The sequence below is a fragment of the Notamacropus eugenii genome, chromosome 1, assembly GCF_028372415.1.
Source record: "Notamacropus eugenii isolate mMacEug1 chromosome 1, mMacEug1.pri_v2, whole genome shotgun sequence".
Lineage (NCBI taxonomy): Eukaryota > Metazoa > Chordata > Mammalia > Diprotodontia > Macropodidae > Notamacropus > Notamacropus eugenii.
This window is the reverse complement of record NC_092872.1, coordinates 53,634,148-53,647,451: the sequence shown is the minus strand read 5'-3', so window position 1 is coordinate 53,647,451 and position 13,304 is coordinate 53,634,148. Positions and strand designations below refer to the sequence as shown.

At 41.0% G+C, this 13,304-nt stretch overlaps 1 long non-coding RNA gene across 1 annotated transcript; it reads left to right on the top strand.

Annotated features, from left to right (window-relative positions):
- The first annotated feature begins 9,817 nt into the window (after positions 1-9,817).
- On the top strand, positions 9,818-12,851 carry LOC140499659 (uncharacterized). Its single transcript, XR_011965505.1, has 3 exons — positions 9,818-10,432; positions 10,790-11,105; positions 12,755-12,851. It is a non-coding gene; the product is annotated as an uncharacterized lncRNA (long non-coding RNA).
- Positions 12,852-13,304: the final 453 nt, after the last annotated feature.

Sequence of the window (13,304 nt, the reverse complement as noted above, 5' to 3'; positions counted from 1 at the left end):
CCAGGGGTAGAGCAGGAACTTGATAAATGCTTGTTGAATTAAACAGAGTGGCAGAAAATACTCTGAACAGTCCCCTAGCTCGGTGGAAGGCAGCTGGATGGTGGTATGGGTGATCAGTAGGGGCAGAAGGAACAAAAGGAGCTCCTAGACCAGGGTCTGGCTGAGCCTCAGCTACTGCACTGACTCTTCCTCACCCTCTGCACCATGGTGTGTCCCAGCAGGGCAGTGCTTGGCTTCTGGCATCCCTATGTCTTTAGACCTCCAGAGTCAGGAAGAGACCTTGTTTTTTCTTTAATACGGTTGGATGAGGCTATTGGCTGACACAGAAGCTTTGGGAACAAAGAGCCCTGTATGTCAATAATCTGTGGGGAGACTGAGGTAGAAGTGCCTGTGAAAAGCCCCAGGGCCTTCCTTCGGGAAAAGTCATGTCCCGAGTAAAGGTATATTATGGACTGGAGGCAGGGTATAGCATAATATAAAAAGCAATAGATTTGGAGTCATGAGACTTGAGTTTAATTCCTGACTGTCACTTTTTGCTTTGTAACCTTGGGCAAGTGGCCTTTACTTCTGGGCCTCAGTTTCCTCATCTGTAAAATGAGGGAATTAGACTCGATGATGTCAGAGAACCCTTTCAGCCCCAACATATTGTAAACCTATGTGAGCCTGATGCTTTGCCTTAAATTAATCATCTTCATTCCTCTGTTGCCCCCTTCAAGTCATAATTTTGGGGAACAGTCACCTTCCACATGGAGGCCTATTTTACAGAGGATAGGCTCCTTTTCCTTAGTCCTATCCTTTGCTGAGACCTGGGGACAGGTGCATTCCATTTCTTACTACAATAAGATAGATTTCCTTATCTTTCCAAAATCTGAGTCCTCCACCCCTCAGAGACCTCGGAGCCGAGATCTGTAACTCTGGGCAGATTTGCTTTCAGGATATTAGAACTGAGAGGGTAGAAGGAGGCCTAGGCTGTTGCAGGCTGATCTTCAATGGTGGTTCAAGGATGTGCTGGTAATTAGAAGATTTGGAGAGTGCAGAATCACTTGTAGGGCTCTGTTCAGAGGCAAATGCATAAGTAGCTCCATGCCCCTGCTCCTGGCCTGGCTTCCCTTCAAGGCACTGGGTAAATGCTACAGTTTCCCGATTAAGAAAGCTTTGGGGAACTAAGCCCAACAGAGGCCAAGATCTGTTGTTTTAGGACACAGATTGACCAGGGCCACCAGTAATGGAGAAGAAAAGAAGAGAAGGGAGGGGGAAAAAAGGATAGGTCAGGAGGGTAATAAGAAGAGGAAAATGATGAGTATAGAAGAAGGGAACCAGAAGTGAGGAAACAGAAGACTGTGTCCCATGAGATGTTCTTAATAGAAATTGAACCAGCTAGCATTAAGAGCAACTGAGAGTGGCCTTGAGAAGTATGGCCCCCCTGGGCTATGGAGCCAGTGGGGGGTGTATGTGCATGATAGAGTCAGTCTCTTAGTGCATTGGCTGTGGCAGGAAATGCATCTTTCACTGTGTGCATGGGGAAGGGGTTGCCTTCTCAAGGGGTAAAATCTATCCTGAGATGGAGGTAAATAAAACCTCTTTAGATATAACAGAAATAATAAAAATCACAGTCGTGACTACATTCCTCTGAGTACAGAAGGAGAGGAAATAGGCTTAAATTGTAGCAGAAAGGATTTAGATTAAACATAAGGAAGAAATTTCAATGAGTTACCAGAGGGAGTTTCAGAGATCTTTCAGTCCAAGCTAAGTGCTTGTCTGTCTGGAGTAGTTTAATTGAAGGCAGGGGGGGATGGATTATAAGATCTCCCTCTGGAAATCTTTTCCAGCTTTATAATTCTATGATACTTGGGCCATAGAAATACTGGAAAGTAGTGTGGTATAATGGATTGGGTGCTAGACTTGGGGTTAGAAAGGCCTGGATGCAAATCATGCCTCCTGCATTTACTAGCTAAATGAACATGAGCAAATACTTACCCTTGCTGAACATGTTTCCTCATCTGTGAAAAGGAGATAATAATTCATACCTCATAAGACTCAAATAAAATAATGCTTATATTATGCTTTGCAAACTTTAAAGTTCTCTATAAACAAGTGTCAGTTCTAACCTTGTAATTATCTTCATAGAATTGGAAGAGTGACCGACAAATGGAAATGTTCTGCAGTAAGACAACTGATTATTGTCCAAAGACGAGCCTGCAGATTCTTGATCATTTGTTGTCTCTTCTTTGGTTGTTGGACAGAAAACCATTAGGGGTGACTAGCTCTCTATAAGGGTGCAACAAAATGGCCATCCATTGTACATAATCTCCTATTTTGTACCTGACAGTAATTATTTTTTTTATAATTACATTTTATTTTTGATTGTTTATTTTCTTTTCCTCCCATCTCTGTCCTTCCCATTGAGAAGGAAAAGAAAAAGAAAAAGAAAGCCCTTGTAAAAAATATTCATAGTTATTCAAAACAAATCTTGGCCATGTCAAAAAGTACTTGCCTTATTGTACATATATCCATCACTTTTATTCCAGGAGGTGAGTAGCATTCTTTATCAGTCCTCTGACTGGTCCTTAAGGTGATCAGAGTTCTAAAGAATGCAAATAAGGCTTAAAGATGATTAAATAAACATTGTATATGTGTGTGTATATAATGCATTTACATCCAATTCAAAAACATTTATTAAGCATATATTATTTTCTATACAAAACACTACCCTCAGCACTTAGGGAGAGAGCCAAGGATGAATAAGACACAATTCCTTGACCTTAAGGAGTTTTACAATCCAGTAGGGGAAAATAAAATATATACGGAAATAAATACAGTGCAAATTAGTAAATGTTAAGTGTTTCACGAAAATATAGAATGCTTAGAATCAAATGAGGGAGATATCATCTGCAGCTGGGGGAATTAAGGAAGGTTTCCTGGAGGGGCTGGCATTTGAATGGGGTTTGAATAAGTGAACGGGCTGTCAATAAGTGGAGCTGAGAATGGTGATGGAAAGGCATTCTAGGATGTGTACATGACAGAGGTCTATTAATGTTATGGGATGTTGGAGACTTGGGCTTCTCTATGGCTGTGATAGAGGAGCCCAGGACTTGGAAGGTTTTACTAAGCTGTAAGGGTGGTGCAGTGGGTAGAATGACCAGTGCCCAGCCCAGAGTTAGGAAGACTCATATTGAGTTCAGATCTGGTCTCAGACAGTTGCTAGCTGCATGACCCTGAGCAAGTCAATTAACTCTGCTTGCCTCAGTTTTCTCATCTATAAAATGAGCTAGAGAAGGAAATAGCAAACAACTCTGGTATATTTGCCAAGAAAATCCCAAATGGGGTCATGAAGAGTTGAACATGGCTGAACAACAAAAACTAAGCTGTGATGGCTTTGAGAATAAGCTGGTATATTTTGAGTTTAGACCACCTCATCTATGGTCCAAGGACTAATCTAGCTAAATGCAAAGAGACTTATCACCAAAAAAAATGCGTATTTTTGATGGCTTCAACCCTTGAAGACCTTCAATAAAGCATGTGATTATCAGGGTAAGTAGAAGAACAGTAGGTTCAGTAAAATCTGAGTTGAGTTGGGTGTTACAGTCTATAGTGCAGTATTCAGTGTTCTTTCATTCAGGGACCAATTTGTCCTCAGTAACTAATTTTTTTTTCTCATGTCCCTAGACCAGTCCAACCCTGAAACAAGTGAGGAAACAAAACTGAAGAAAAGATAACTGAAGTCAATAAGGACATATTAAACACTTACTGTGCTAAATACTAGAGATTCAAAGAAAGATTTAAAAAAATTTACAATTCCTGCCCTCAAGGATCTTTTGTTTTTGTTTCTTAATATTTTTTATTAATTTCATTGAACATTTCCTAATTACATGTAAGTTTTTTTAATATTCATTAAAAATTTTAGTTTCAAATTCTCTTCTACCTTCTGACCCCTGCCTTCGATGATCTTAATTTTTAAAAATTACATATACACATATATATATTTCAAATATTTTTTATCTTTTCCTCTCACTGCCCCCCCCAATTCTTAAAAAAAAAGAAAGAGAAGATCTTCATAACAAATGTTTTGTCCAGTAAAACAAATTCCCACATTGGCCATGTCCAAAAATATATGTCTCATTCTACATTTTAAATCTATCACCTCTGTGATAGAAACTGGGGACCTGTTTCAGTCCTCTAGATTCAGTGTATCATTAAATTGATTAGCAGTCTAGAGTCTTTCAAAGCTTTTTAAATAATGTTGCCATTGTTTAATTTTTTTCCCCTACTTCTCCTCCCTTCACTCTGTATCTGTTCATAGAGAACTTTCCAGGTTTCTCTGGCCTGTTCATTTCATAATTTCCTATGGTGCAATAATACTCCATTACAATCATATGCTGTGTCTAACCTATATCAGATGGCTTGCCATCTTGAAGAGAGGGACGGGGAAGGAAGGAGAAAAATTTGGAATTCAAAATCTCATAAAAAATGAATGTTGAAAACTGTCTTTATGTGTAATTAGAAAAAAAATACTATTTACAAAAAAACCCCACCCAAAACAATCATACATTATAATTTGTTTAGCCATTCTCCAAAAAGAAGTCATCCCCTTAGTTTTTACTATTTGGCTTTTATGTTAAGAGCTACCTCAAGTATTTTTGATATAGTATGGTCAAATGGTATACACAGTGGAGTAATTTTTTTTCATCATAGTTCAAATTGCTTTCCAGAGTGGCTGGACCAATTTACAACTTCATCAACCGTGCATTAGTGTGCCTGTTTTCCCAAAGCCTGCTCAACATTTGTCAATTTCTCCTTTTGGCCTTTTTGCCAATCTGATGGGTGAGCAGTAGAATTTCAGAGTTCTTTAATTCTTATTTCTCAAATTATTAGCGACTTGAAACATTTAAAAAATATAATTATTGATAGCTTAGATTTCTTCCTTTGAAAACTGCTTATTTATAGGCCTTGACCATTTATTTATTGGGGAATGGTTCTTAATCGTATAAATTTGAATTCATTCCATATGTGTGTGTATACACATATACATATACACACTTATATTCCATTTAAGTAAGTAGATATTCTATATGTTTAGGATATGAGACCTTTAGTAGAGAAGTCTGCTGCAAAAATTCTTCCCAGTTGCCTATTTCCCTTCTAATTTTAACAGCATTAGATTTGTTTTTGTAAAAACTTTTAAATTTTATGTAATCAAAACTGTCTGTTTTATCTTCTTTAATTCTATCTCTTGTTTCCTCACAAACTCTTTCCCTATCCATAAATCGTAAAGGCAACTTGTTCCTTGTACCTCTAAGAACTACTCTTAAACAGGCCTGTTCACTAAATAGGTGATACCTCACCCTAAGTGAGTACCTGAATAGGCCTTGGCCTAAAGAGGCCAAGGTCTCCCATTGCATCCTGGGCCATCTCCAGTCATCCTGATAAATATCTGGTCACTGGATCCAGATGGCTCAGGAGAAGAAAGTGAGGCTGGTGACCTTGCACAGCCCTTATCACTCAGAATAAAGTCAAGTGCAAGTCATGTCATCATTTCTCTGATGGCACGGTCTTCTTCAGAAACGAAAGACAAGCACCATAACAACAAAATACAACATGGGGAGTTTACATTCTAAGGGAGGGTAGTAAAAAATGCAGAAAGCTCCATGAATACAAGATAGATGGAAGGAGAAAGGCACTCTACTCATAAGCCAATATATTTGGAGGTAAAAAGGACCTCAGAGGTCACCTAATCCAACTTTTTCACTTTACAGATCAGGTAATTGAGGCCCAGAGAGGTTTAAGGGACTTGCCAATGGTTACAGAGTAGGACCACAAAGAACAGAAAAAAATATTATTTAATTTAAATCTACAGTTGTTATTATAATTTTAATTTTTATAACAGGGAGCGAGTAGAGGGTATAGTAAATAGAGCATTAGATTTGGAGTCTTGAAATCCTGAGTTCAAATCTGTCCTCAGACATTTACTAGCAAATCATTTTACCTTTCTGGGCCTCAGTTTCCTTATCTGTAAAATGGGAATAATAGTACTTATTTTCCCAGGTTGCTATGATAATGAAAATGGGATAATATTTATAAAGCACTTTTCAATCCTTAAAGTGCTATATAAATTCTAGCTATTGTTATTGTATGAGAATTATGGGATATAAAGCATGAAGTTGGTTTCAGCTATTTGGCTATATTTATGTTACATGATAATTGGTTTAGATGTACTAGACTTCATAGGCCTGGAGACCAGGGGCTGTTTCTAATTTCATCTTTGTATTAATGTCAATCAGTCAGTAAGTATTTATTAGACACTTAGTGGGTTCCAGGCACAGTGCTTGGTCTGAGTGTATGAGTTCAAGGAATGAAATAATTGTTCCTCACTGAACACTCACCTTCTATTGTAACTGTCCTCAGCAAATGCATTAATAATAGTAAGTGCTTAATCACTGTCTATTGAATTGTGTTGAAAGGAAAGGAAAATGACTTGTTCAAAGAGTTCTTAAAGGAGTATAGATGGAAAAAGTGAGAAGTCATAGGATCACAGCATTTAAACACTGTACTGATCCTGAGATGCTCAGGGGGCTTGGTAGATAGTCTGTTCTTTTCTCTCTTGGATAAGGAATCACTTAGAGAAAGAAATTTTGAGGGCAAGAAAAGCACTTGTCTATCTGAGAAGAAAGTTTCAATTCTGTGAAAGGAGGCTGGGTATGGAGGCCATGGAAGAGGAGCCTTGCAACCCTCTGAAGGACCTCCATCTAATGGTATCCTCCAGACAGAGGGGCCAGTCAGACAGAGCCATATTGACAGGGTAACAAGCCCCCTCTAGTTTTCAGTATCCTATGTAGGGAGGCTTTCTCTACCCATTCGTTTCTCAGGACCCATCCTGAACTTCTAGTTTGGGGAAAGCAAGGGAAATGATGACAGCAGGACTGATCACAGAAGTAAGGTATGACTATTATGGATAGTCTATTTTCCTCCTGAGTGTGGGGTTTCTTTGTATCCTACTATATTCCTGTCCAAACTCAAAGGGCCCTCTAATGTCTGACAGTGGTACTAGGGAAGCAGGTGGGGCTCCAATCAGACTCTGCTGAATCCAGTAAAAAACCAGGCTCCGGGGAGGGGAACTTGGAGAGCAAAGATTATTTGTACTTCTTACTTTGGAAATGAAGCTGCTTGTCCTACACTTTATGCAAGCTAGAAAATACTTAACCAGGAGAATAGGGAGTGGGACAGCCAGGTTACCTTCAGAGCCAAGCCAAGGAATTTAGGAACATGGGGTGGTTGTTCAGTCATTCAGTTGTGATCCCATGGACCATGGCACACTATGTCAGGACCTTCTATCCTCTACTTTCAAAGTCTGTCCAAGTTCATATTTGTTGTTTCCATGACACTGTCTATCGGTCTCATCCTCTGCTATCCCCTTTTCCTTTTGCCTTCAATCTTTCCCAACATCAGAATCTTTTCCAATGAGTCCTGTCTTCTCAGGACTACTATTATGTAATACTGTATTGGCATTTTAAGCTTCAGCTTCAGTATTTAACCTTCTGGTGAGTAGTCTGAATTAATTTCTTTAAGTGTGTTCGTCCTTCATTGCTGAAGAAGACCATGCCATCAGAGAAATAATGACATGACTTGCTCTTGACTTTGTTTTTAGTGAGGGAGGGCTGTGCAGGTCACCAGCCTCACTTCTCCTCCAGAGTCATCTGAATCTAGTGACCAGATATTCATCAGGATGAGGCAATTGGGGTTAAGTGATTTGCCCAAGGTCACACAGCTAATGAGTGTCAAGTGTCTGAGGTGAGATTTGAACTCAGGTCCTCCTGACTGCTACCCTGGTGCTCTATCCACTGCACTACCTAGCTGCCCCAATTTCTTTAAGTATTGACTGATTTGATCTCCTTGCTGTCCAAGAGACTTTCAAAAGTCTTCTCCAGCACCACAATTTGAAAATGTTGATTCTGTGGTGCCCAGCTTTCCTTATAGTCCAACTCTCACAGCCATACTTTGTTACTGGAAAAACCATAACTTTGACTATCTGGACCTTTATCAGCAAGGTGATGTCTCTGTTTTTTAGTATCCAGATTTGCTTTCCTTCCAAGAAGCAAGCGCCTTTCATTTCAGGACTGTAGTCTCCATCTACAAGTGATCTTTGAGCCCAAGAATATGAAGTCTAACATTGGTGGACACTGCCATATTATAACATTTAGCCCAGGAAATGGCCATCCCAAGAGATTTTTAAGAAGTGGACAGATTCCTTAAAATCAAAACCTCTATCTTTCTTCTTCTTCTTCTCCTTCTCCCTCTTCCTCTCTGAACCAGTGACTTCTTTGCTGAGCTCATAAGCACCTAGAATAATCTCAGTCCTCAGCCTGCATCTGTTTGCATCCTCCATATCATTTTTGCATTTTCTGACATGGAAGAAGCCATAGAACACCAAGGCAGGCCCTGGACATCCAAGCTAGGACATATGGACTCAGAGTAAAGTCCTGCAATCCCACCTGGGGGAAACAGACCATCTCCTTCGACTTAGGATCATACTATTTAGAATTGGAAGGGACCACAAAAGTCATCTAGTCTGACTTCATTTTACAGATGAGGAGACTTAAAGGTCAGAAAAGACAAATGACTTGCCTAAAGACACACATAAGTAGCCTCTCAGTGTGCTTGGACAAGAGTCTAATCTTTTCTCTTTTAGATAAAGAATCACACTGAGAATAAACTATAAAAAAATAAAAGCTGCCATTCTTCTATACATAGATCGTAGGTGTCACTCTGGGGAAAGAGGGCTCAGGAGGGATACAGAGAAAGAGGTTACTAGGAACGGGAGTCTTAGACGCCCCCCCACCTCCAAAGGGACTTCTAAAGGATCCTTCAGACAGGAGCAGTGGTAAGCTAGCTGGATTTAAATTCAGGCCCTTGGATCCCAAATCCTGTGCTTTTTCTATTCTCACATGCCGTGTGGCTGTCCTTGATCATTCCTCCTATTTTGGCCTGGGTGGGAGATACCACCAGTTCTCATTTGGCAGAACCAGGAGCTAACAGCTAGGAATGGCCTTCTTAGCCTCTGAGAGAGAATAGCAGGGGGCGGCTAGGCCTCAATGTTTCCTGGAGCCCTTCTCCCTCTTCATTTCCCATTTCCCCCCTACCCCTCCCAAGCTCCATTTGTATTGAAGAAGGCAGGATCTTCTCCAGTCCCTAATCTGACCCCTGCAAGCCAGCTCCTAAGCTCAACCTGAAGTTAAGGGGGCCTTGGTTAGCCCCCTTGTCAAAGACAGTCTGCACTGCAGATGACTCAGGCCCCAGCTGTCACCACAGCAACCTGTGTCGCCTAGCAATGTCTGTCTCCCGGTAACAGCGGTCTCCTAGCAATGGGATATTTTTCCGGGCTCTGGCTGAAGATCTGGTAGTTATTTTTAGCTCAGCTGCAGATCAATAGGCAGCTGCATTTTCGGCTACTGGAGAAGATGCTGTTTGGGGAGGGGAGTGGAGACTGGATTTCTCGTCAAAGAGGGAAAAACATTTCAGGTGACAGGAACATCTCGAATGAGTGTCCTGGTGGTTCAGACCTGACTAGCCCATCAGCCTCACCCAGACTGCTGCCCCTTGGGCTTGTTGCACTGATAACTGAGCACAGTAAGGGGTGGGGAGAAGGGATTTAATTGGGTATGAAAGGTACAGGAAACAGAAATTAAGAGACTTGAGGAACAGCTGAGGAAATACTGAATAACCAGTTCCCTCAATAGCCTTGAGCCCATCTGCTGACTCAGTAAAGGCTTCTCTTTTTCTTCTCCTCCACACCCTTCCTCACTCAGGGGCCAGGTCTGTCCAAGGCTGGCATGAGTTCTTCAGGGTAGAGGTTGGTTGGGAGGGATTGGTTAGCCATGTTACACTGGTCTGGGGACATTGTAAATCCGATGCCAGACCCACTCCATCAATATTCGTTGTTTAGGCATCAAGGATGAGGGCAATGGAAAACCTGTGTTTTTCTCCCCAGGGGAAATAACCGTACTCCCCAACTCTTTCTCACTGATGATCTAAACTGCCCCGTCCTGCTTTTTCTACTTCTCTCTACCCAGCCAAAGAGACAGAAGGAAGGTATTTCTTGAGTCTATTTATCCCAGGAGATTCTGAATTTCCTCCTTCTTTCTCCCCATCAAGATAAGGTCTCTGCTATCCAAGACATAGGAGATTTTGTGGGTGATATAGGATGAGGTCAGAGAAGGACCTACCTTCCACAGCTTCCACGGGATAAGTTCTGTTTGGCCTTTAACCCAGACCTTTACCTTAGCACTGGGAGACCGTTCCCAGGTCTCAAGACAAGACCTCGGATTACTGGCTCTTACTCTCACCCCACACTATGTCAGGGAGAAGAAAAGGTGCTTCCTGAAAGAGAAATTTGTACAGAAATTTCTACCACCCAAGAAATAGAACACTCATATTTCAGGTAAGTTTTATTTTTCCCCCTTCTTTTCAGTCTGTATCATTGTTTCCAAGTCACTCATAACCTAGTCAGCTATTGAGAAAGTTCAGCCAGAAAGTCTAATGCTTTGGAAGTCCCTCCTTCGTTAATTGCTTCTAGAAGTCAATGTGGTCTTGTGGACAATGTTAACTGGTCGGGAGTCAGGAGACCTCACAGACTATGTTGTGGTGTGAGGCCTCCAACCTCTTGATTTCTCAGTTTCCCCAACTGGAAGGTTAGGGGAAAGTGAATGAGGTAATGTCTGAAGTACAGTACTTGGAATTCTTTGGAGATGTAAGACACATAAACACTGGGGAGTGGTATTGTTGTGCTTTTTTTCAGGGAAAGAGGGACCTTTAGGAGTTTCTTCCAGAAAAGGCCCGGGGACAGCTTTATTTGCCATCCTCTGATCCTACTCTAGACTCAACTTGGATGTTCTCAGAACAGTTCTCTTCCCTTTCTTCTCAATGCCCTGGTCTGAAGAGGGTCCCATGAGGTCAAGACAACTTAACTGTGATCCTGATGAAAAGCAGTGGGTTGATGAGGCTGCCTGATATAAAGTGAAGACCTCAAGACTCAGTCACAGTTTTAGAGCTGGAAGGGGTCTCAGAGAATATCAAATCCAAACTCTACAATGAGGAATCTGCAGAGTAAAAAGGTAAAGTGATTTGCCCAAGGTCACACAACAGTGAAAAAGCGGTGTCTAGGAATAATAATGATAACTCCTATTTCTGTAGTAGTTCACAGTCCACAAATTACTTTTCTCACAAACAAGCACTTATTCCCATTTTCCAGATGAGTCTCCGAGTGGTAAAGTGACTCATCCTAGATCACACAGAGTAGTCATCTGATTTTCAGTCCATAGTCCTTTTCTCTGTTCCTGACTTTGCATACTTTAACCCAGAGGTGACCTTGGGCAAGTATCCTTGAGCCTCCCTTTCCTTATAAAATAAGCATGTCCCAAAAGGACAAAGAGAATTGACTTCAGAGTCAGGAGACCTTTGTACAAATTCTGCCCAACACTTGGAGCATGGAGGATGTGATGGGACCAATATTCCAATTCTCCAACCCCATGCAATTTAGGCTGATTTTTTCCCCTAAAACATAATGAAACCATCCTGAAGACTGATTGGCTCAAGGAGATTAATGGATTAGACTATTGACATCACTTAGTTACCTGAGGACAACACAGATATGAGAAGCTCTCAAAACTAGGGGAGCTTCCCTCCGCTGAATGATCTTGGGGTATCCTGGTTGGATATTCTTGTCCTGTCAGCTGAGTAAATCTTCATTGGCTAACTGTCGAATAACTTCCAAGTGTCTCATTTCACTCCAATATCAAACATAAACCATGTTGAGGCTAGCCTGCCCAGCCCAGAATAGAACAGATGGTTAGTTGTGCCATACTGGCCTAGAGGCATCATAAATCACGTGTGGGCACCACACCTAACACTCTTTCACCGAGAAGAGCAGAGAGTTCAGCCTCAGAGTAGGCGACTCTGCTCCCCCAGCTCTGTCCTGTCCAAGTGTCCCAGTGATGACCCTAGAGGCAAGTGCCCCAGGAAACTTTCTAAGACTCTTAAGTTTTGGAAAAGTTGCCCATTGACATCAATAGAGAGAATTACCTCGCTGGGAGTTGCTTATAATCAGGATGTCACAGGTTTGGAAGAAATAATGTTAACAATAATACTACCTCAACTGAGATGAAGCATGTGGAAGGGCTTTGAAAATTCCAGTGTGGAAGACTTGTGTGAACTGATGCATAGTGCTGTGGGTAGCACCAATACAATAACAGTATGGTGAAGACAGTATAAAGACACAAAGTGTGTTATACAATAACAATATGGTAAAGACAGACTTAGGCACAATGATGGATGATCAATACAACCAACCTCAGTTCCAAAGAACTCATGATGAAACATGCCAGCCCCCCTGCTCCAGATAGAAGGCTGATAGACTCAGAGTGCAGATTGAAGCACATTTTCTGCCTTTTTAAAAAAGATAGGGCTAATTTGGGAATTTGTTTCACTTCAGCATACATCTTTGAGTTGGGTTTTTGTTTTTCTTACCTTCTCAATGGGTCGGAAAGGGGATTGTGGGTGGGAGAGAATTCAGATCAGAAAATAAAATAAAATTGGATTTAAAAAAAGAAAATTCTAATGTGCATTAAAATAGAAAGTGAAAGGTTCCTGTGGTCCCTCAAGATTCTTTGTAGGGTTTGTGATTTCATCATCATCCTCATTATACAACATTTTAGATTTAGAAGGGCCCTTAGAGATCACGTGATCCAAACCTTTTATTTTACAGATGAAATTGATGACCAGAAAAATGAAGCAACTTGTCCAGCATCTCTCAGGTGGTATAGGACAAAGTAGGATTAAAACTCAAATCTTTTGACTTCAAATCCTGGTGCCTTTCAACTGCTCCCTCCATTTTAATCCTATTCACTCAGTGTAGTGTTATCCATGGGTGCTTGACAGGCTTTTATTTTCTCTATGCACTAACCTCAAATGTCTCTTAGATGGGCCTAACACAGTGGGATACACACTGTACTTGGAGTCAAAAAACCTGGGGTCTGATCCCGTCTCTCTTTGTTTACTCTCTTTGTTTATTTGTTTTACTCTCTTTGTCACTTTGGGCAAGAGACCTCAATTTTCTTATCTGTAGAGACAGACGAAGGCACTGAACTAGATGATCTTTTTCTCATACAAATCCTGTGAACTCGAGATGATGTAACTTGCCAAAAGTCACAAGGTAAATGTTTGAAGCAGGATTGAAACCTGGGTCCTTTGACTCCGTAGAATGGGGATAGAATATGTACGTGGCAGCATTTTTATTGGCATAGTGCATGACACAT